Here is a 26,362-nt window from a genome sequence, read left to right on the forward strand (position 1 = left end):
TGTATAGACTTCTTATCAAAGAAAATTAAAAGATCCTCTAGTTGTCCTACACTCTTTATGTCCACTGATAAAAAGGGGTATAATTTGCTGACCTGCAAAATGGATGCTTTCATAATGGGCATCTGATCACTTCTCTGTTTCCTGAAGATGTGCAGGAGCATTTAATGAAATTTTCAACTTTATAGAAATTAAGGGAAAAAATCTCTCTAGGCATGTGCCTACAGTGATGGTTCTCGTTGTTACCTGCCATACAAAAGATGCTAAAATGTTGGTCTGACATTGTTTTCAAAGTTTGGGACAAGAAGAAAATCCTTCTCTAATACATCTAATACATTGAGGATAAAAATGGAGAAAGGATTATAATAAAACAGTAATGTATATATTTTTTTCTCAAAGCTGTGTGATCACCTTTGAAGATGTCATAAAGGGCTCATAAAGAATGAGATGTGTGATGTTAAATTTAGGCTGCAACAAAAATTCACATAAGGGAAATAAAAAAAGAGAGAGATTCATATATTAGAATTAAGACTGCTTCAGAAGTAAAAACAATCATACAAAATATCGCCAGAAAAGGACAGCCAAGTAAAATACTTATTTCTCAATTTCTTCAATAAAACTATAACTTATTTAGAAATCAACTAATTGAATTCAGAAGTTCAGAACTTTCAGAAGTTCAAATTATCTGTACTTAAAACCATTTTCCCTGAGAAATAGTTGTAACTTAGGATAACATTCAGTGTGCTTCAGAGTGTTTAAAAATGATGTAGATTTTTGTATATGAGGAGTGTAATGAACGTACAGATGCAAGGGACCCAAAGGATAAACAAATGATCACTCAAAACAAGCCTGCAGATACAAAGTGGATGATTACTTTTGAAAGAAGGAAACGGATTCCTGCAAGTCTTAAAGTCTACTAGTAAGTAGTAGTACTGAATGTGGGCTTCCTAAAACAGAACTGCATGTCAAAGTGAATTTTATGTTTGACTGTATTAAGTATTGCCACTACATTAAATACAAGAAAGATAATTTAAAGGCTGAAGTTCTGTGAATGATATCTACTTCACAGGGCTTATTGATGCTTTCTTTTTAAGACGTCTTATATCTATGTGCATTTATGTAGTTTAAAAATACACAACAATGTAGACTATAAAATTTAAAATTCTAGCAGAGATAAAAAGAGTTAATTACAGTATCAGAGAACAAAATAAATACAAAAATATTATGTTTTTCTCATGCATATTACTTGGTTAATTAATCATATGATTATTACTAATTGCCACAGCTATAATCCGATAGCTGTTTAAACAACAGCATTAATGGAATAAATAAGCAAATACACAGAATATATAATTTCAGATAGATACTTAATTTTTTACATATACATTAAAGTAATACCACTCACCTATATAGTTATTTGTGTTACTAGCATTTATTTTTAGGTTTGGTATGACTATGTCCGTTGTTGGCTCTCTAAAAGGTAATCACCCCACAAAAGTCATATGTGGAGCCTTTTAAACATAAGATTCCTAGGCCTCACACTTAGAGTCAGAGATCAGGAATAAAGTCTAGAAATATACTGTAAAAGGCAACCACAAAATTCTAATATACTACTCATCTGGGAACACCATCATGTTCTACTGGAAGAATTCTCAGAATTTTGTTTCAAATTCAGGACATTTTATAATCAAACCCACCAAATGACAGCACAACATGTGAAATATGAAAATATATATTTTAAAGATTTTATTAATTTATTCCTGAGAGACACAGAGAGAAGTAGAGACATAGACAGATGGAGAAACAGGTTCCTCACAGGGAGCCTGATGTGGGACTCAATCCCCCAAATGGGATCATGCCCTGAGCCAAAGGCAGATAGACACTCAACCGCTGAGCCACCCAGGCTTCCGGAAATATGAACATCTTAATCTTAATGGTTCACATTTGACTCTGATCTACTCAATGTCAGAGGGTTCTGCCTTTATCTGCATCTTCCTGGTGACAAAGGTTTTGGTGTGATGAAACCAGGTCCAGATGACAGCGAGGTCCAGATGGCAATGGGAGGAAATGGGGTGCTTCTCGGTAAGATCATAGGCGGCCAGCTGCCTGCATGTGTATCTAAGTTTGCCATTGACTGACTAGCAGCAGATCTTGGCCAAGTGAAATTTTGTCAGCCTGTTTTTCTAGACTACAAAATGTAGATAACTACAGATTACATTCAAAGTAACTGGAATTTTAAAAATATTCCCTAAATATAAACCAAATAAGGGAAAAGATCATTTGAAATCTTACTCTTTATTGTACAGATTCTAGTCTCCAGGTAGAAACCCAGTGATGAGTAGAAAAAGGGAATTGATTAATTAATTTTTTTTTTGTGGAAAAATAGCTAGATCTGGGATACATGTTGTAGGAAAATGGAAAATATAGCTATGGAATGGCATGACGTTTCTCATATCTTATTTGGCCTTGAGCCAGCTGAGGCCTGATTTCAATCACTTTACATTGGAATTTTGGTATCATCTACTTGACTACATGACTCCTTTGAATCAAAAGAATGGAGTATTTTAACAAAGTCCCAATAAATATGAAAATGCTGGGTAAATAGTAGATATCATTATCTGCTTCTTTTGTAAGTTCAAAATTATTGCTTATAAATGTAGCACTGACATTACATGAATTAGAAATAAAACATGTTACAAAGTAGTAAATGTGAATTGAAAAGAAAGTTTTCATAGAGACTGGATAGTTTTATGAGTTTGTTTCGTCTTTCTTATACAATATTTGAACTTAAAAAAGAGGAATAAAAATTATGATTCTCATATTATAGATGTGCTTGATGGAGTCCAATGTAGGAAAAAGAATTCTATCACTCTCTTAAGGTCTCTGATTTTTTTTTCATTCACATTGAAATCCCTGTTTCCGTTCTGTGTTTGATTGATAATGTACATTGTACCTGGCACCTCAATAAATATTCCATGCTGACTGAACACTAATGAATCAAAATTGTGAACAGGAACTTAAATTATATAACCATCATCGAAGCTTATTCAAATTTCTAAACTTGACAGCAAATGCTCACAACTGGGTGAGCAGGGAAACAGTCTAAATTTTACACTTCCAGAAAAATAATTAAACTGAAAATCAGCATTTCAGAATATTTCTCCTGAATCTTTGCAAGCCTTACAGTTCTAGAGGTCACCGGAGGAGACAGGGGATAGCGGTAAATGTTTTTTATAAGGGTTGGCAGCCTTATGTGAACAATATAATCAAAATGCCTATTATGGTTGTGAAGAAGCATTTCTTGATCATATAGCTGTTCATGTTTTCTCACTAGGACATTCACCAAAGGTCTTAGTCAAATCCCAGTCATAAAACCAGTTATGACATAGCAAAAAGAGCACAATCATCTTAGAGAAATACAAAATTTCTCTCTTAGGTCTCTGATACTTATTATATGAGTGATCTTGGGCCAAATCTTTCTTTAGTTTTCTAATCTGCAAAGTGGAACATAAACCTCCCTTATAGAACTGTTCCAGGTATTGTAGAGTTACTACAGGCAGAATGTTTTTTTTTTAATTTATTTTTTTTATTTTTTAGTCCTATGCTAATATATATATATGGAAATATGTTTTTTAAACAAGGTTCTTCCAGAAGCCATGCCCACACAGATGAAATAAAAAAAAAATCCTATACCTGTTAATTTCTGTAATTGTTGGGTTTTGATGAAGAAGGAATTTTAACTCTGTGATAACACTGCATTCTGCCTCAGAGAGACTGCTGCAATTTTTTTTCAAAGTACATATGCGTGTGTGTGCACACGCACATGTATGTGTCCACACCACATCTGTATCTATCTGTAAGATAGATGTGGTAGAGCCAGAATTTAAATTCAGGTCTATTTGGACTTCGGGCCAAAGTGTTAGCATAAAGGCATTTTCATTCCACTATCCTCTACTGAAACCCTCTGAGAACACTGAAAGGGTAAAATATAGAGGAAATCCAGTAGCACTATTTTCAGTGAAACAGGGAAAAGATGAAATGTCAAATCACAAACTTAAGAAGCTTGGTTTGTCAAAAGTCTTGAAATTTGGGCCATATGAGAGGACGTGAAGCCCTACTGCATTCCTTCTTTGATCATGAGTAATATATAGATTGTTATATAAATAGATGGCATGGTCCTCAAATGCCTTCCAACAATTGCCTAATGAAAGTGGTGAGCTCTAGGGACATGAATGGGTGACAGGAAAAGACAGAATGTGTGTGAAGATTCCAAATCTCACGTCCTGGAAGGTTAGAGGTTGGGGCTGAAGAAGAAACAATTTGGCCACCTGGCTGAGAAGACTGGGAAGGGAGGTCCACCATCTTAAAAGTGGCAGCTCATCAAGTCAAGTGGAGCTGGTTTATAACAGGAATGCTTGCTGAAGGTCCACTGTTTGTTGCCCTTGTTGTTTTCAGGTCAACACTAGCCTATCGACTCTGCCTTGTAAAGAAGTGGTTATCAACACTGTGATACTCCAGAACTGAGGAGCACTGATACATATATAAGAAACAGATAATTCCCAACTCACTTCCCTCCCTACTGTATTCTGAGTTTCTTGAGAGCAGGGTAAGTCTCCAGAACTGGAGTGATCAGGATCCTGGCCAGGATCAAAGTGGTGTTGAATTTCCATTTGTTGAACTAAACCAAAGAGGACTGAACAGTTTCATTTTAACTGAGAATCTTCAATAATGGAGTTATGTGTTGGGAGTGACTATGTATATCATCTATATATAAAACTATATACCCCTAAGCAACACAAGGGTTAGGGGTGCCACCCCACCCCCACACCACTCAGCAGTCAAAATCTGCTTATAACTCTTGACTTTCCAAAAACTTAACCACTAATAGTCTATGGTTGACTGGATGTCTTACCAATAACATAAGCAGTTGATTAACACATGTTCTGTATGTTCTATGTACTATATACTGTATTCTTACAAGAAACCTAGAAAAAAGAAAATGTAATTAAGAAATCATAAGGAAAACACATTCATAGTATGATATTGTATTTATTAAAAAAATCCACCCATAAGAGGACCTGCACAGTTGATACCTGTATTGTTCAAGGGTAAACTACATAGGTGTGTGTGTGTGTGTGTGTGTGTACATGCACATATTTATTTACACACATATTTATTTTCTTATATGTACATGTATGTATATATATTTAGATTCACAAGGGAGGAAACCAAGTCAGCAGTCTTTGAGTACTAACTGCTTGTCCAGAAGTTATAAAAATAACCACAGTACATTTGTGAGATTGCTATGGGAAAGTAGATGATTACATAGCAGTGTCCACTATGTACCAATGTCATCTCATTTATTCCTCAAAACAACCTTGCACTGTAGGCCCTATTTTCTCCATCTTACAAATTGAGAAACTGAAATACAAAATGCCTTGTTGGGTCACCTAGTTTTAGTAAATGGTAGAGTTGAGACTATCTTTGGTCACTGAATTGAAAGCCTGTGTTCCATGTGGTTTACTCTGTTCTACAGTGAGTTATTTAAAAAGGATAGATACCCCTGAATTAATTAGAATGTGTGATCAGTCAGAAAATAAATATGAAATGTACCAATTAAGTCTAATCCTCATGGGTCATTTCCCAACAGAGAGCATAAGTCATGAAACCATTTTACAGCAGAGATCAATAAAATAGTACATCAAAAAAGATATATTCTTCTGAGATTTTGTTACAATCACATTAGCATTCTCACATGGAGAGGAATCAGTGCATCATAAATTAGAAGAAAGAATAAAAGGGATAACAATGATATCTATTTAAGTTGTAAAAAATTATGCAGTATCCATAAATAATGAAATTGCTTAATAAATCTTTATATTCAATTATCTTTCCACATTGCCTTTAACTTCCATTTTCGAGCTATATTTCATGAACTATAAAAACATTTGACTTCATAAAAAAAAAAGGTGTCTTAAATTAAGCACTAATATCCTTACTCTTTTGGGAATCCCAAATGCCACAATCAACCAAAGAGAATTAAAACATTGCAAAGATTCCTGTTTCCATAGTCACTGAATTTCCCTGGCAAAATCAACAACTTGTTATGATACTTAGTGCTTTTACCTACACATTTAAACTCTAACCAAGTGGGTGACAGGGTGGATAAAGAGGACATTTCAGCATATCACCAATGGGTACCTCTCCCCACTCTGAATATCATTTTTACTATCTAGTTAGACATCCAGCCCATGAATTTCAGAAAACTTTCTCATTCACAACCAACTTAATCTGACCTTTGCTTTGACTGAATAAACTATATAATAATATGGAAAAATGATAAAACCAACTGAAAGCAAAGGGGCCTAAAGATTATTTAGACTCTATGTCTTTTCTGTTGATAAATCGTTCACTTCCATATGATTTATCTTTCATTTAGAAATTTCTTTGGAATGTCTACCATATGCCAGGCACTAGAAAAGCAATACAAAATAAAACAAGCAAGTCACCTGCCCTCATTGAGCATACAGTTGTAGTGTACAAATCATTTTCAAAGACTAATTTTTTAATTATTTTTTTAAGATTTTATTTATTTACTAGAGACACACACAGAGAGAGAGAGAGGGAGAAGCAGGCTCCATGCAGGGAGCCTGATGTGGGACTGGATCCCGAGTCTCCAGGATCACGCCCTGGGCTGAAGTTGGCACTAAACCACTGAGCCACTGGGGCTGCCCAAGACTAATTTTTCATCTGATGATCTCCCCCCCACCCTTTTTCTGCCCCAACCTCCACTTGTATTTTGCACATTTTGGGTTTATTACTCCCGCAGAGCTATATAACCAGCCTATAAGGAATTTTTTTTAAAAAAAAGCTATTTGTGGCTTTCCAAACTCCTCAAGCCTAGGAAAGCATGGAAAGGCCCCTTGCTCACTATCTGTACTATTACCTCCTGTGAAATTTGGCAAGCCAGCACTGCCTCTTACTCAGGGCTTTGTAGTAGCCTCCTTAGCTAGTTTCACTGCTATTCTTGTTGTTCTGAAGTTCATTTTCCATAAAGCAACTGTGTAGTTCTTGTAGAACTTAAGCTATATCATATCATACCTTTGTTCCAACTCCTCCAAATTTCTTCTCATCTCTCAGAGTACAATCCAAAGAACCTGCTATGGTTTAAAGCCTCTCTCTGAACATCCTCACCTTTGCTCCTCTGAGCTCACATATGTTTCTTTGCTATCTCCTGGTTCCTGGGAGAAGGTTACAAGATGACAAACCATTTTCAGAAAGAAAGAAAATTCAAGGAGGAAATACCTTCCTCCGTGATCATATTCTGTAAAATATTGTTCTTCTGTGGCTGATACACAACCTTAAATAAATAGGTGAGTTGGGAGAGTCTTTTTAGCTTTCTCTGATTCTAATCTGTGAATACTGTCTTTGACAGGCAAGCCCAGGAAACCGAATTTTCAGAATAAGGGTCTAATTCCTTGATTTGCAAATTAAAGTTTAGACTCTGTATAGATCCCTCTCAACCCACATATGTGATATGGCATTTGTGAAGTGTGTTTTTCTTCTTAGTCCTAAATAAGGGAAGGTAATCATATTATTAATAATTGCCCTGAGATGTTGGTTTCCAACTGTTGTCCACGGACTCTAGCATGTATTTACTCAAGCCCACTCTGCACTAGATAGAGTAACAGACACTGGTCATAGAAAGATGAAAAATAACACCTCCAACTCTAAGGGGCACACACATTCTAGTGGTAGAAAAAGAGCCTGTGGCTTCACCACTACCTTTTAGTTACAAAGCGCCATAAAAAATCACCTCCTAAAAACTAAACTTAAGCCTGTGTATTCTCAGTCAAACTGCCTGACCTATATCCTAGCTTAAGTTTCATCATCTGCAAAGACTCCCATAAGGATTTCACGATCAGTTTTACCTAAAGACCCTACTTCAGTAGTGGCACAAAGTAGGTACTTCAGAGAAGTAACTATCATTAAAATGCAAGAGAAGTGGTTCATGGCACTGCCATGACCAGACTTCTATGTGTAGTCAGCCTACCCATGCACAATGGCATTATCGCATTAATTCTGAAGCAAATCATCAATTTGGAGCAAATGGAAGTTGGATTATGTGTTATATAAATGGTGGGAATCAGGCAGTAAACAGAGGACATATATAAATATAAATTCTGAATCAGCTGCTGTGTTTCTTTGGCAGGGCTTAATTTTTTATCCTTTAAAAACCCATTTCCTCAAAATTGTTTAGGTCAGTCAGTGAATATTGGCTACAATGACAGAGCCAAGTGTTTAGACAATCCTCTTAAAATCTGACCTCTCTTTTTATACACCTATGCCTGGTCTTTCTGCTTTTACCTACTTGTTCTCAAACCTGGCTCAGAAATAGCCTGCAATAGGAAGGGGAGGGAGTCTTCAATTATCTGCATAGCTGCCATGTGTTCAACATACACTGAGAACATTTTTCATTGCCTCGATTAATTGCCAAAACCACCCTGTATTATGCCATGGTTACAACTGATGATTCAGTACCAAAAAGGTGAGTACATTGCCACAGGTCACAGAGATAGTAAGGCCAAGATCCAGGGCGGCAGACCAAGTGTTTTTTCTTCACAGAGTATTGTCATTCTGAAGGCTATAGCAGAGCTTAAGCCAGATGTTCCATAGGAGAGCCAATGATATTCTCTGGATTCTCATTACATGCTCTTCTAGAAACCTCCTAACTTACAACTTAGTTTTTTCTCCAGAAGGAAGAAGCCCTGAGAATTCGGGACTGACTCTTGGTCTCCAAGCTACAGCACCTCTTGATGAAAAATGCAATACCACACTGGCATACAGAAAAGCCTCAGCTTGGGTGGGTGACAGTCAGTTCCAGGATTTGGGGGAACCAGTAATATTCTGGTTAACATCTGTCAGGCTGAAGACCTCACATAGGTACTTTCAAACATGAAATACTGGGAAAAACAATTTAAATGCCTTTTCTTCCTCCAGGACCTCACAGAGCTTTTAATATGCTAATGTGAATGTCAAGGTCATGAACTTTTTTTTTTTTTGGTCTGAAGAGATCAATGTTTTGTGCCTCATTGAAGATTCTTTGGAAACAACTGTAATGATAATTTTATAAAGTAATCAAGGTCTCCTAATCCATTATTAGAGAGTTTGTATGGATGTATAAACTTGTACATATATGATTATATATGTAAACATGCATATATATAAACTTAAGTATGCATATATCTATGTATGTGTGTGTGTATATATATATATATATAGAGAGAGAGAGAGAGAGTCAATATAAAGATGAGGACAGCGATAGTAACTAGTTATTAAGCCTAGGTACTTGCCAAAAACTGTGTTAATTCCACATAATCATAAAAATCCTGTAAATCAGGTAACATAAGAGACTAAGAAACACTATGACTGGTAAGAGCACAGCCTCTGACACAGGACCCCTGAGTTTAACTCCAACTCTTTCGCTGGGCAACCTGTGCAGGGTCCTAGTTTCTCTTTACTTCAATTCTTTCATCCGTAACATAGACGTATGAATGCTTACAAGTACCGTGCATTACTCATCCCATTTTGCAGACGAGGAAACTGACACTTAGAGTGGTGTTACCATTAGACCGAAGAAAGTGAGTCTGCTGTCCTTCAGGAAGAAGACCAGATTCAGGAGCCAAAGACCTTGGATGTCACTAGCCACATGGCCTTGGGCGAGCCCTTTCTCTTGTCTAGGGTTGCCTTACAGATATGATGCCGTGTCTGCTCCCTCCCCTGCCCACCACTGTGCAATGTATGGATTAGATAATGAATTGGAGAGCACCCAGCAGGAAGCCCAGTGTACCAACACTCAGTTTGTGGAATCTAAATGTTTTCTTTGTAACATTCTCTCCCCATTAAACTCCAATCAAGAAAATGGTGTTTTAGGATAACAACAGAAAACTGAGTCAGCAAGTGATTGTATGTCAAACATATGGGGGTTTTTTTCCCCAGTTTTTTCTTTCTTTCTTCCTCTCCCACCCCCTCCCCCAGGAGACACAATTCTCTCTGAAACTGCAAGTGCGATAGAAACCCTGTGGAGCCTTTGTAAAAGAGTATCCTCTTTCAATTATTTTCCTCATAAGGACTTTATATTGGATGAAACTTGCATGCATACATTTTCCCACACCTTACTTTTCTCCTATACCCTATCCAATAGGCACTTTGGTACCACTGCTTCTGTAGCTCAGTGTACTTTTAATTTCTGTATTAATTTGCTTTAAAACTGTTTTAGCTTCTAGAGATGTGAGAACATTTTTCAGTATAAAATCTAAATTAAGTGGCGCTCACACACTCTCAAATCCTTGTCCTGGTTTCAGACTCTACCCCTGAGCATGCACTGGTGAAAAATGTGCAACCTGAACATGGAAGAGAAACTGCCTATTCAGTTTCTCAAGATACCACAAATGATTGCTGCAATGTCAGGAGCAATGTGCATTGTGGGTACTTCCCTCATGCTCATTCACCTTTAGTGCCCCATCCAGTCACACCTTGCATCTCTTATACTTCACTCTTTTATTTGATAAGCATTAGTTTACCATCTACCATTTGTTATGCACTCTGGATATCCTAGAGGTGGAAAGTATGGTAAGTATTCATTGAGAACTACTGATGTGTCTCCAGATAACTTCTGTATAATTGGCATTAGCTGTTACAGAAGCATGCTGTTGGGAGCACAGAGGGCAGAGCAATTCATCATGCCCTCTAGATGTGGGGAAGGCTTTGCATTGGAGTTCAGTCTTACTATGTGACCATGGGTTTTCCATGAGGAGAACAGCTTGAAGTATACGATCATACAGAGGAAACAGCTCAAGCAGAGGAATGCATGTAGGAATGGTAGTGCAACTAGAGGGAGGTTGGGAGGCTGTATATGGGACAGCAAAACATAAAATTGCCTCAAACTGATAAAACCAGAGCAGCATCCATATAAGAGAGAAGCAAAGGGGTTTCCTGTGTATAGGAGCAGTATCCCCCCCCCCCTTGCAGGATTAGTAAATACAAAATTCTTGGTGAATTTTGAAAATTAGTGAGCTTTACATAATTATATTAGAGGAGGTTGTGCTTTGCCTTGACAGTGAATTTTTTCCCCATTATTTTAAATCTCCCATGCTCTTCTTACTTTTAGAATAAAGTTTAAGAGCCTTAGCAGAGCCTGCAAAGACTTCTGTAAATTGCTAACATTTACCTCTCCAGCTTTGTCTTCAGATTCTGGCCAAGATGCTCCTACAATCCAGTTCCACTTAGTCACTGTTTCTTTCATCTGAGTGTTATTGCATGGGCTGCTCTCACTCTCTGAAACTCTGCTCCCTAACTTCAACTTACCTGCGTTTTATAACTCCTGATTATTCGTCAAGTTTCTGCTCAAATATCATCTCCTTAAGAGGCCTCCTCTGACCATTCACTCCTAATCTCCCTGCTCAGAACACCAGGATGGGAACCTTCTTGGTTCCCAAAGCACTCTATGCTTCTTTGAACCAAAACAGTAAGTTAATTGTGTTACTGAAGTTACTTGTTATAATAGTAGGATGTGAGCTTTGTTCATCTTTTCATTTGTTTATTCATTCATTTGCAGTCATACCTCCAAGATACTGTCAATTCTGTTCCAGACCATTGCAATAAGGGAAGTATTGCAATCAAGCAAGTCAAATGAATTTTTTGGTTTCCCAGCGCATATAAAAGTTATGTTTACATTGCACTGGAGTCTTTTAAGGATATTATTTTAAAATATGACATGTAGTATGGATTTAAAAAATAACAAACTATAGACAAGTTCAGAGGAATTTATAGTTTGAGGAGTTCTGGGTAGGTACTAGAGAGACTTAGAGAATCAATGGCTTCTGGTGAAGTGCAGTGTTTGAGAGTACCAAATCCTAATGACTAGGCCAACAGGGAGGGTCAAGTGAAGTATAATGAAAGGGGGTACAGAGCACACAGGAGTCTGAGGCCTAGGCATTATCATTAAAGGTCCTAGGACACTTAAGTTAAAGTTTTAACAATCTAGGTCAAGCAGGAAACAAAAGACATATATATCAGCATTATTTGAGGAGAGTTTAATACAAAAGATAGGAGCATAAACCTGTGGGATGGATGAAAAGAAGTCCCAAGGAAAAGGAAGTGCCTAGGGCTAACAACCACCCTGCTCTGAAACAAAGAGTGAGCCCAGAGAGGAAAGGGCTGCCTAATAAACAAGCCACAGTCTTCAACAACTGCACTGTCAACAATCACCGGAATTACTACCTTTCCTCCCCTTGATGTTTGGTTGATGTTTCCCACTGATGAAATCCAGCCAGAGCCAAAGATCATGGAAATAAGTGGAAGAGTGGAACTGGAGGGACAAATGAAGAACATTCCCTCAGGGATATGCTGAGGAGTTTACTCTTGTGAATTCAGAGGCTCATAAGTAATTAATGTGCTTAAAAATAAGTGTTTAATCAAATAAATGAAAAAAAAAAGATGGTTTGATATGGAGTTATAAAGAGGATTAACAATGCCTACTGTTGGTGAAGAAGATTGCTGAAACAGGACTGAGTAGAAAGTAATAAACATTTGCTATGACTGCCCATGAATCAGTGTCTGGGAAACAAAACCACTATCACAACTCTGCTTTAGAAAACGGCTGCAAAATATTGCTTATTTGCTTTCTGCATTTGCATTTAATTGCCATTGTTATGATTTTGGTGGTTAAAACCTTTCCATATCTGGCTCTCATTTCTCATTAGAAGGACACTCTTCTGTACCAGCAGGAGCTTGGAATTCAGCTAATGCACTAACACTCAATAAACAGTGTTAATGTGATCTGGAGGAAATTAGCTCACATGCCAAGAATAAATGAAAAAAAAAATCAAAAATTTAGAGGAAAGAAAGGAAAAAAGAAGAGCCTACCTTGTATTGGTTCAATGGCCTTCTTACAACCCATGTTTCATTGGTAACTGATAGTATTCATATTTGTTTGAAAAATCAGATTACATCAGGATATCATTGTGAAATCAGAACCATGATGCATCTGGCAACAAATGTAGTTTGACAAGATACAGATGAATCTTTTTTTCCCTGACCTGCTTTATGACAATGAATAAAGCCAAGAAAATGAAAATGGTGAAACCAAGTATCACTTTGAGAACAGGGTGCAAAGCTGTCTTATTTTGTTTGAAAGCTATGAAAATGAGATATTCATTGACTTTATGTTCAGATTTACTGGTCTGACTTCCTTAACTTAGCTCTTTCTCTGCAATGTCATCTCATCTTCTATAAATGAAGCTGTATCAAAGCTTCCCATGTAGAAAATAGCCAACATTCAAATTCCTTTGCTAAGGCCAAGTGGAAATGTTGTGTTGGCTTATAATATTAATTTGAGTGACTGGGGATGAGTCTCAACATGCAGTTGTCTTTATCTGTCAAATGGGCACAGTGCCATGAAGGAACCCATGTCCTCGGGATCCCTCTTTCTGAACTTCTCCCTGTGGGGAAGCCCAATAGTAGAACTGGTTGGAAGTCTGGGGAGTATCTCATTGTGGTTTGAACTGGAGAGAGTTCCAGTGAGTGCTGAGAGACTTGTTTCCAACGGACTACTGATGCCAAGAGTTGTGGTAAGTCCTTGTACTTTAGTTGAGAGGCATGGCTGAGAATTGGAAAGGAAAAGACTGAGAAATAATGGTTATGAAGAAGTCATCAGAGGGCAGATGGAAAGAAAATTTGGAGATGGCCAATGGAGATAACTGGTGAGGGAAAGGCTAGGCAAGTGCAGATAGATCAAGGTGGGGATTAGAAAAATGGTGCCAAAAGTACTACTCTGGCCCTTAAATTTCTGATTTTATGAGAGTATCAGTGGCTGTTATTTGTAGCACATTATGAACAGATGTTTTCCTGTGGATTTTTAGAATGGGATTTTGAAGGGCTGTGGACCAGAGTAAAAGGACTGATGTAGTGTGAAATTAGAGTTGTAAGTGATTAACAAAATGGAAAGTTTCTGCCCTGTAACTGTTAAATGACCTTGCTAGAGTCTCTATTCCATGGTGATATGCAAATATTAACTGCTTACAAGTAGTTAAGCATATCAGATAGACTTTGCATTATATACCATACAAATTTGATTTCATGCAGGAACATATAAGGTGGCCTAGCATTACTAATATTGCTATTTACGACCTCACTATTGCTTCTTTCCTTCTCTTGAATCCATTTTATGTATCCAAAGTACTGTAGAAAATTGCAGCCCATCTCCTAACATTTGACTGCCTAAAGCAGTGGCACTGCTCTAAAAGGTAAAAAAAAAAAAAAAAAGAAAGAAAGAAAGAAAGTTTCTTCAGAGGCTGACAATTTAGAATAAGAAAATTCATGGTGGAAAGGGAGTTTTAAAGCCATCTAATTCTATCACTCATCTGGGGCTTACATATCTTCTATAACCGATTTTTAACCGATTAACCGATTGTGATTTTTAACTGATTGTGCCAAGGACAGGAACAATAAGCATTTACATTCCAAAACTATTTACTGAGAATCCACTATGGTAAGAATATAGTGGGAATGTGGTAGGAATACAGTGGGAAATAAGACAGATATCATACCTGCTTTCATGGAACTTACAATAGAGGAAGATAGATAATTAAAAGATAAGCCAATAAAAAATGTGGTGATTTCAAAGAATCACAAGCACTATGAAAAATAAAGACTTAAGTACAATTAAATCTACCTCTCTAGGGATGCCTGGGTGGCTCAGCAGTTGAATGTCTGCCTTTGGTTCAGGGCGTGATCCTAGGGTTCAGGATCGGGTCCTGCATCGGGGTCCCTGCATGGAGCCTGCTTCTCCCTCTGCTTATTTCTCTGCCTCTCTCTCTCTCTGTGTCTCTCATGAACAAATAAATAAAATCTTTTAAAAAAAAAACAGCTCTCTAAAAATGTTTGAAAAACCCTCAAACTATCTTATTAATGCCACAGCAAAAGTGCAAACATAACTAATGATATTGGAGCACGTGAGTCTCCCACCAAAGATGAAAATAATATTCCAGATCAGAGCAAAATTATATAAAGGGAGAGAGTCTGTTCTTATTTTATATGGGCAAAGTGATAAGTATACATCTGGATGGAATAGAAAACCAAATAATGCATATCTATTCATTTGTCACATATTCATTTAGTACCTTCTATGTGTCAGATATTGCAAGAATATCAGTCCAGGAAGACAGAGACTTCTTGCTGTTCACCACTGTATCTTCTGAAATACTACTTGATACAGGGTAGATGTTGCATTAGCCAGGGTTCTCCATAGAGACAAATATAGATGATAGATAGATAGATGATAGATAGATGATAGATTCATTATAGGATTTGCCTCATGTGGTTATGGAGGCTGAAGAGTCCCATGATCTGCCATCTGCAAGCTGGAGAACAAAGTAAAGCCAGTGATAAAATTCAGTCCAAGTCCCAAAGCCTGAGAAAAAGAAATGCTAAGGTCCAAGGGAAAGATTAAATGGATGTCTTAGCTCTAACACAGAGAAAAAAATGTGTCCTTCCTCCACCTTTTTGTTCTAATCAGTCTCTCAATCATTGGTTGATGCCTACTCACATTGGTGAAAGTAATCTTTTTTACACAGTTTCCCAGATATCTAATGTTAATGTCTTCCAGAAACACCCTCACAGATACACAAGATTTTTTTTTTTTTTAACCAGCTATCTATGTATTCCTTAGGCCAGGCAGGTTGATAGACAAAATTAACCATCACAGGTGCTTACTATGTTATTTAATTGAATGAATAGATAAATACAAGTCATTGGGAAACCAACAATTCACAATTTCATTACCATAGCAAGTCTATGATGCAGAAGAGTTTCAAATTTTGCAGATAAGGACACTGGATCTTAAAAGACTAAGGTGGTTGTTTAAGATTGCACAGTTAATAAGATATAGGCACCACTCAAGGTCAGTTTTGCCTGGTTCTGTTGTGTATACTTACAGGTTTCTAGGTGTGACAACTGGGTCTAGAGAAACAGGTTTCTGAGACATGCTGTGACCATGCATGCCTCAGCTTTTTCACTCCCTTCAATGATTTCCTATAGCTTTGAAATTAAGTCCCTAAAACTTAGATTTGAGCATGGAGTCCTCCAGAATCGATTGCTGACAAAATCTAGTCACTTTTCTAAACATTCATTAGCCAGGCAAGTCTATGTGCCTTGAGATAATAGCATATCTTACCACTTCAACATTTTCCACATACTATTGCTCTGCATTTAACATCATTCATTCTCTTGCTTTTAAAATTCCTACTCATTCTCTAAAACCTAGCTCAAGAGCCACTCCCTACAGCAACATTTCTATGGACCCCAAAGGGTAGGTATTTCCTATTCCAAGATTCTATGATTCATTATATACCCCTCTACCATACAACTTAACAAAATTCTCAAATCTCTCCTTGTTCTGATCTCCCAACAAGAGGTCTATATTTTATCTTATTTCTATACTTTTTTCACACAGCAAAATATCTTTTATAATATGCATTTAATTGATCTTTAACTGAATGGATGAGGAATAAATAAATGAATCCTGGATTGAACAACCAAGACTGTGGTGCCCATGAGGATACATCCTTAAGAGCAGGATCTAGAACCCCTGTTGAATGGCTAGGTCATGCAGTTGGCAAAAAGATACCAGGCATCAGCCATTTATCAAAATTAGTGGATACACAAACAGGGGTAAAGATGATCAGAAGCAAAGGCCAGGTGCTTTTGAGTTTCAGCGTTATAATACAAGCTGATTAAATCCCAGCTGCCAAATATGAGGCTGTCAGAAAATGGGTGAAGAAATTACTTGTATTTGGCAGGTTAGAAATCAATTGACCCAGCTCTGAAGGGGAAAAGGGATTGAGAATTTGGTCATGGTAAGACCATGACATTGTGTTGGCTTTTTTTCTCCTCTCCCAGATTCTCTTGAAACCCTGTACTCTTTTGAAGAGGTTTTACTGCAAGTTGAATTGCTTAAAGAAACACTCATAGACTGTTCCACTGTCACTGGAATGAATTACACCTTCACAAATTTTGTACCCAGAGAACATCTCTTTCTCTTTGGAGCTCTTCTGAGTATTGATTTTGACTCAAACTTATCTTACCGAAATAAAAAAGAAAGAAAGCTCCCAATCAATTTTTGTTTTAGTTGAAAGCAATATAGCTTTTCAAACTAGATTCTTTTCCCCTAGTGGTGCAAAATACATAAGGTGAGAAAAGCCTGGGATTGAGAATTTCGATCCTTTTGAATTTCATCACTTTGTTTATATATTCATCTCTACCCAGCTCTTAAGCAGTACTGTTTTTTTTTTTTTTTTTAATTCTGGCATGTGCAGCTTTGCTTGGATCCTAGCAGGTGATCACTAAATAGATAGTAGTCAAACAGAGTTAAAATAATGTTGGCTATAACTATGCAATAGAAATAAATTAGAAATAATTAAGAAGGGCATAAGCCAATTATCTTTAATTTACTCCAAGGACTGACTGATGTAGGGCATAAACTCTGAAGTCCAGCTGCCTAGGTGCAGGTACTGGGTCTGCCATTTACCAGCTATGTAATCTTGGACAAGATACTTACATCTGTGACTCAGTAGCCTTGTATGCAAGATGAAAACTAAAATAGCACCTATTTCATAAAGTTCTTGTGAGAATTAAATGATGTATGTAAAGTGCTTGGAACAATGTCAGTACATATCAGATCAATGTAAATTCTAGGCATTTGTACTATTTGGAACATTCTTTTTAAGTTTTCTGTTTTTTCTTGGAAATTATATTTATAATGGAAATGTGGACTACCTTATTTATGCATTAATTTGTTTATTTATAAATTCCCCTTTGTAGAGCTACTCTGTTGCCCTCCATCCTTTATCAAGAAGTGGCACAATCTCTCTGGTGAAATGATAAATATATTATGTATACGGAAATCCTCTAAAATATTGATGCCTCAAAGACTTCAAGAGACCAAAAGAAATAACCAATTTAAAGCAACTTGAATTCAAGATAGGTTTGGGTTAGCAAATTTTAATTTAGTAAAAAGTGTGGACTGTTCATGTACCTTTCCTCTACTTCATTCCACGTTGCAATCTTGGCAAAGATACTATCTGAGCCATTGTAACAAGGCTTTGACATTTATGTGTGCTTGGCCTTGAATTCTGGCCCTGCAACTTCATTTGAGCATGGGCATACCATGAAATTTCTCTAAGCCTAGTTTTGTCTCATTTATGATAATAATGAGGTCATGGGGATAATATGATTAATTATAATTTAAGAAATGATTTTTAGGCTCTCAAATTATACATACACACTACATACTTATATTCACACATGCCCATGTTGATAGGCACTTGCATTAATCTATATACCATCATCACAACTTAATTATTATTATTTCAGGTTTATAGATACATTCATAAACATTCAAACATGTTAAGCAATTTGGCAAAGTCACATACCTAAGAAGTGGCAGATCTAGGATCTGGACCTAAATGTTTCTTATTGCAAAGTTTGATTTCTTGCTTTATCATGCTACCTCTTGTTACAGAGCTGATTTGAGGATTAAATGCAGTACCATAGGAAATAGGAGGTCTAGCATGTGATAGGTTCATAATAAATATTAGGTGCCTTACCATTCTTAAAATTGTTAAATGCTGGGCAGCCCGGGTGGCTCAACGGTTCAGTGCCGCCTTCAGCCCAGGGTGTGAACTTGGAGACCTGGGATCGAGTCCCATGTCAGGCTCCCTGCATGGAGCCTCCTTCTCTCTCTGCTTGTGTCTCTGCCTCTCTCTCTGTGTGTGTCTCTCATGAATAAATAAATACAATCTTTAAAAAAATGTTAAATGCTTTGTAAAGATGATGATGATGATCATGACTTTAATGATAATAGAAACTGATATTTATGTTTTATCTCCTATTAAGCACTATACTTTCCATGCCTTGTATTTGACAGCTCATCTCATAACCACAATCCCAGAACAAGAACATTGTTATTATCATCTCCATTTTAAAGATTAAAAAAAAAAAAAGAAGAAGAAGAAGAATGTCTGAGTGGCTCAGTCAGTTAAGTGTCCAAATCTTGATTTTGTCCAGCTCAGGTCATGATCTCAAGGTCATGAGATTGAGCCCTTTATCGGGCTCTGCACTGAGTGTGGAGCCTGCTTGGGATTCTTTCTCTCTCCGTCCCTCTGCCCCTCCCCCCACCTTGCTCTCTCTCTCTCTCTCTCTCTCTCTTAAAAAAAGTTAAAGATTAAAAAAGAGAGAGGAATGATATGGGGGTAAGGAGGGTTGGAACTTCTTCAATATCATCCAATACTTAAATCCAGGATTGTATTAGTAATCCTTATCTAGCAACCATCTTACCTGTAAGTATTTTTTTTAATTCCTTGCCTTTTGCAGAATGATTCTGTTTTTTTCTCTTTCCTAATACCGTACCCTGAAATGATCAAGTACCTAAACCATGTGCATATCACCTAAAATTTTTAGTCATGTTGCTGTTTATTTTCTATTATAGTAAAAAAAGTTTTATCCTAGTTTCCATTTAAAAAGGGCAAATTCCATCAAAAATTTGAGTAACAGATACATATACATGCAAACATATTAATATATATACATAAATATCATATATACATGCACACACACACACAAATCTTTGGTACTTACTTCATGTTTTATATAGAGAACTAAGGACTCAAATACTAAATTGAATGAAAAAGCGACCCTGTCTTTGAGTTAACAGTTTAGAAGTCCACATAGATGTTTTGAGCAAAGGTGGTACACTGTGAACTGAAAATGAGTTTCACAAATATAACCAACTGGCAAGTGCCCTGAGCTCAAATCTGCTGCTCTTTCTAAACCATCAAGCTGCTCTCTATACTATTCTGCACAAACTGACGCAAAGTTTCTTATTTCATATATATCAGTTAAAACATTTAATTGAAGATTTTTCCTCTGAAGTTTGTACATGCATATTAATGTAATCGATTTTGCTCCTTCTATTCCCTTTAGAGTTCTCACTATGAGGAAAGAATAAGCACACTCTCCAACATTGCTGATAGTTTTACAGTGCTAGGCACTCTGTTTCATTTTGGTAGTTGTATATTTGCTAAGCGGCATGATATTGGCACTGGTACCCCTGAGTGTCTTTACCATTCATGAATAGACTAGTGGAAGAAGTACCCTGGAGAAGGGGGTGTTCTGATGGACATGTGGGCTTCAATAAGAGGGGTATAGGTACCATGGTGATGTGAGCTTATTCTCCACCTGCCCTTTCACCTCTTCCCAATGCCTTCCATTGGCTGAAGCCAACCTGAAGCCAAAGGACAAAGAGAATATACTGGTCAGCCTCCTACGAACAGAGAAGAATGGAGAAAGGTAGATAGAAGGAAGGGCTACAGAAAGGCAAATGAAAAGAAGGGTCAGGAAAAGAGGTAAGAAAATAACCATTCTGCTTTGGGATATATGTGAAAGTAAGAGAATATTTAAAATGTTACAGGAATCCAAGAAAAGGAAATTTAAATGTATGTTCCTTAAGATTGTGCATAGTGTTCATGGTTTCATGTCCTTGAGGTTCTCTGGGCTCTTTAATTTTGAAACATTGAAAGAGTCCTAGACCATAGTAAGAGTATCTTTACTTCTTGTCCTGAATTTCTTCAGTTGCCTAGAATTCAAAAATCCAAAAACTAATGATTGCCATAACCTAAATGATCCCATAGGATGTTTGAGAAGTTGCATACTTTTTCTATAACTTATGTAAGGCCATCTGTAAAATAATTCAGCTGAGAATACTGATCTTTCTTTAAGATAGATTCAACTTCTAGGATTCTATACTCAAATGTATGGCTTGGATAGCCACAGGGTAGGAATGGGAAGTGTCTAAATGTTACAGTAAATATTTTCTCAGGTTAATGTTTGAAGTGGTAAGAAATTAAGTCTTCCTGTTAATATAGACTTGGTGATTTTTAATGATCAAAACTTTGTACTGATTCATCTATACAGATAATTTCTAATGACAATGAACACAACTGAAAATCACTGTTGTCCTCCATTTAGACACCTTTCTACAATGAACATATTGCTGGTATGTTTTCCTATCCCTCTCCTCTGGCTGCCTTTTAATCCATGTGAAAGACAAGAATTAAGTCTGCAATTAAATTTTTACAAGAGACTGCATCAAATGTTTTGGTGAAATCAACAGTTATATCATTAATTGATTATGCTGTCCCCTAACAGAAGGCTAGTATGGCCCACAAGGCTCTTGTGTAATCTTTTGCAGATACACTTTTGACATTTGCTCTAAACTCAATTTCATTGAGTTTTCTCAAAGTGCCAGGCATTGGGACATGTGTTCCTACCCTCTTGATCCTACTGATTTTAAAAGAACAGTCAGTGAAGAAACAGATGCATCTACCCATGAACACATGAGTACATTGAATCCTTTCTTTTGCATGTTCTGCCCTTGCTTCTCAGAGGGGCTTTTTTCTCTAATTTCTTCAACTGATCAGCTTCTTATTCATCTTTCAAAATGGAATACAAGTGTAAACTATCTCAAGAAATCCAGAGGACAAATGTGTGTAATAGTGCTTAAAAAAAAAGTGTTATTTAAAGCTAGATTGCTTAGGTATAAATGTGAACCATGCATTTTCTAGCAATATGACTTTGGTCACATTATTTAATTTCTCTGCTCTTCAGGTTTCCCCTCTAAAAAATGGGGGTGCTTAGGATATATATTACATTTATCATTCTCCTTTGTACACAGATGTGTTATTTCTCAAAAAATGCCTTTAAAGGGGGATGAAATGCCCTTGCTATCCATTTTTTTTTCTTCTTACCAGCTGGTAGTGATGACTGGAGCTATAGACACTATATTGTGTAATAAGGCATCTTGGGATAAAAGACCATATACTGTGAAAGACCAAATGGAAGGTGTTTAGGTCCTTGCAATTATGGACAAACAACCTACTTCAAGACTCTTATGTGAATGAGAGAAAACATGAGTTTAAAAAATCTCTTATATTTAAGTACATTTATTTGAGATTTGTCACAGTTAAATCTATTCATATGACCAAGAAAGAAAAGAATTCGGGATGAAGGTGTAGCCAGGATAAGACATATGCATTTACTTTAAACTCATGTATGCTGGACTGAGGATCAGAAACACATCTCTACTGATAAAGCACATACGTAAGAGTCTTAGCATTGCCTAAATTCTGGAAGCTTCATTTTTCTTTCCAATCTCACTTTTCTTCAGAGAAGACTTAGATGACTCTACCATATTCCTGAATAGAAAAGGCTGTTTACAGTTTAGAATTAATTTATGTATTTATAGCTGCCTTTTCTACCTGAGAATGAACCTATGGACACAGAGCCCCCTGTCTGTCCTCAGTTTGGTGACTACCCTGCACTCTGCAAAATATCTGATACATGGAAAACACTCAAAAATGTTTGTGTCTATATCCACGTATCTTTTTGGAAATTTTAAAAATCTTATGTTCAAGCTAAAACAACCATCATAATAGGTTTAAATAAATGAACAAAAGAAAATGGGCTAGATACCTTACTAGGTGTTGTTGAAACATTTTCTCATTTAATCTTCATGACAACTCTATGAGGTGGATGTTCTAATTTTACAAATAAGAGGCTGTGAATCATATGGCTAACAAACTGAAATTAGACTGAATTATGATTCTGTTTCATACATTACTTTATTATTCCCTAATTCTTCCCAAGTTTTACCAGGATGAGAAGCCCAAAGAAGTGGCAAAAATGACCCCTCTCTACCCATTCTCTATTGTTCAAGCACAAGGTTGGCAGCATTGTTTCTTTTGCTCAAAAGAATCAGACCAAGGGGCATCCTCAGAATCAGAGATAAAATGGATTATCTAATCAATGGTTTTGAGTATACTTGACACAATGTGCTCAGAAATTTTACACAATTAGGGATGCCTGGGTGGCTAAGAAGTTGAGTGTCTGCCTTCAGCTCAGGGCATGATCCTAGGTTCAGGGATCAAGTCCCACATCAGGCTCCCTGCAAGGATCCTGCTTCTGCTTCTGTCAATGTCTCTGCCTCTCTCTGTGTGTCTCTCATGAATAAATAAATAAAATCCTTTAAAAAATAAATTTTACATAATTAGAAAAAATATGCATGTCACACTTATGTATGACCTAAGTGTGTACACATATGAATACAGATATGTATGTATACACATACAATTTTTCGAAAGATAGCATATTCTACCCTAATGATTACTGTATTATAGGCCAGATGAGAATAAAGAATAGTAAAGAGACTAACTGGCTATTTCTGCACACCAGAGATAAAAAGTATATGGTCCTCTTTATTGCAAGGAGTGAATTTTCCTTTTTACCTCAGTTCACCAAAAGGTGGTGGACTGGGTTTAGGTTTCTTGGTCCAAATGGCATTTATCTTTCCTTTAGTATTATAAGACAGGATTGTGCTGGGATCTAATGGAGCTTGGCCATCTGGTTTCCAACTGAGTTCTACCATTTACTGGCCATATGACTATAGGAAGATTATTTGAACTCTGGACTTTAATTTTTTCAACTGTGCAAATGGTAATAATAAAGGCACTTACCTCTCAGAGTTATTCTGAAGATTAAATTGCGTAATGCATGTAAAGGTCTTGGATTTTCAAGGGCTGTTAAAATATACTAGCCCTTCTTACATGTTTACTTCCCTACTTCCAAAGATAGCTAAAAATCAAGAACCACCATGAGGTAGGCTAGAGACACAAATGCATATAATTTTCAGGACTTCTGAAGAGGCTATTATATACATGGTAACTAGCCAAGTACCTGGCACATAGTGTGTGCTCGTCTCCCACTTTCATTAGAAAATGATTCTTAGCATGTAGGCCAGAAAAAAAATCAGTTAATTAGGAATGCAGGGGTGCAAAGGTAGGGTCAAACAAATCTTGATCATGACAAGGAACATGTTACCAGGGTTAATATGTTTCCAAATCTTCTAAGACTGTAGTATGAGACTCTCAAAAGTGGTGTCCCCTGCTTCCTGCAGCCTTGGCCAAATCTAATATTGGGTTTGGATTTTATGGGTGTAAGAGAGTATCGAGAGGGTAAATAAACCTGATTCCATGTTCCAGATCATTATTTTCTCAGGACAGATGGTCAATGCACAGCCATGCCTGCAGGTGTTCTCTGAGTCACACTGAATTCTGGGGCTTCTCTCAATAAAGAAGGTATGTTTATGCTCATCCATATATCAACACATCCACATAAGCTTGGACTCCTCTGCTGGGGAAAAGGATGTTTTTCTTACTCTGCTCTAATAATTTTTTCTGATGGCTTCCCAATTAATAAGAATCTGATGCCTGGCTATAGAGTTAGGCATTTCTGCACCGAGATCCTATATTTGCTGTAGCTTAACTGTGCAATGATGGTCACTTAGCCCTTGTGAGCTTCTGCACATGTGAAATTGTGGCATCAATCTTTATGTTATGCCTATCACAAAGTTGTAAGGACAAGGAAGATAATGGGAAATTTTGAGTTCATAAACTAAAAACATTATGCAATCATCAATCATAAATGCAGTTATTCAAATTCTACCCATTTTTTGGGGGGGGGGTAACTCAAAAACCCTACTCTTTGAAGCCTTCCTTGATGACTCCAAGTCACAATGATTACCTTTCTTGGGAACTCCTAAACAATATATATTTTGTAGAAATGGATTTGTTCTTCAAAAATTTTACATGCATTATGTTTTACTCCCTAAGCTGTACCTAGGTTCATTATAGGTAGTAAGTGTCATATCCTACCTGATTGAATTATCTCCCATAACTAATTCTTAGCTCTCTTAGGAATTCAATAAGTACATAGTTGACACAGTTGAAAATTTATGTTGATTTTGAAGTCCAAACTCTTGGCATAGCATCCAAGGCCCGGGAAACCTTTGTAGGTATATTATTCCCCATTCTCACAGCCAGTCTTCTAGGTGCAACAAAAGAGCTACTTATCTCTAGATACCTAGAAATGCCTTTATGCCAGTTGCCTTTGCTCATGCTGTTCATTTTACCAGGAAGATTTATCCTATCCTTTCTACTTGTAACCTCTTACTATTCTTTTAAGCCTCAGATAAAATCTTGTTTTCTTTTGTCGATCCTCCTTAGGCAGTGTTAGTTGCTACTACTGTATGTCATCAATGTCCACACTGGTGTCCTCATCAACTATAACAATTCATATATCACAGGACAGTTATTTCATGTTCTTCTCTTTTAAACTCTGACCTTCACAAGGACAGAGACCACAGCTTTGAAAATATTTTTTTTCTTTTCTCATTTTGGCACAATACATCTTATATACTCATTATATTTGTTAAACTGGATTTAAGTTTCCACCTGGAATTTTTAAAAAATCTGCAAGGAACACTTTGCACCAATCATTAGCATTTGGTTACTGACATCTTATTCTTTCTGACTGCTAAATGTCTGTCACACTCCTGATTCAGGCTAACATCTGGCTTATCTTTAGGTTGATTTATCGGATTACTTCCTCACCAGATGTGTGGCAACCAGCTGGCAGACCCTATCAGTTTGAGTGCTCCTGGTTTCATCTAAACCTGTCAGATCAGGTGCCTTTAGGATTATAAACACTAAATCTGATCCTGCTTGAGAATCTCAGAGTATGGTCAGAACTGTTAAATTCATTGTGAATCTGAGAAATTCTGAAACTCTTCTTTTTTATTTACATAGGGACACAGCTCAGCTTCCTTCAAAATAGAGCTAATAAAAAGACTACAGCATAATCTCAAATAAAGGACTCTGATTCTGGCAATTATAAAGTTTTTTTTATTTTTAGTAAGTCATTTAATCCACTAAGCTATAGTTTTTCCCTGTATAAAATGGGGGATAAAATAGGCATGTGAAAATTACATGATGATCTTATAAAGTCCTTAGCATAGTTTAGCACATAATAAAATCTCAACAAATGATAAATCTTATTATGGTGATGATTCCCCTTAACATTCTCTGAAGGCCATTATATTCAAGGTTTGGGTTAGGCATTGACATAGAGCTATGAAAGCAAGGATGACTAAAGGGATTTGTCCTCAAGGACTTCCATCATATTGGAGCAACAGCAAGATAAATTTAATTATGTATAACAGGGTGATTTGAGAGCAGTGCTGGAGATGTATGGAGGGTCCTGGAACTTGGAAGACGGAGAAGTAATACGACCTAATGAGTTAAGGAGGGGACCCTGGATAATGAGGCCATTTAAGGGAAAAAAGAGTACTCAAACAGTCTGAGTAACCTTGACCTCTTCTGATATCCTCAGCTCCAACGATGAAAGTCTAAAGGGC

At 36.8% G+C, this 26,362-nt stretch overlaps 1 pseudogene; it reads left to right on the forward strand.

The window, feature by feature from the left end:
• The first annotated feature begins 2,015 nt into the window (after positions 1–2,015).
• Positions 2,016–26,362, forward strand: part of LOC129506590 (centriole and centriolar satellite protein OFD1-like) — a 55,590-nt pseudogene continuing 31,243 nt past the window's right edge.

Source organism: Nyctereutes procyonoides, unplaced genomic scaffold (assembly GCF_905146905.1).
Source record: "Nyctereutes procyonoides isolate TBG_1078 unplaced genomic scaffold, NYPRO_anot_genome, whole genome shotgun sequence".
NCBI classification, from domain to species: Eukaryota; Metazoa; Chordata; class Mammalia; order Carnivora; family Canidae; genus Nyctereutes; species Nyctereutes procyonoides.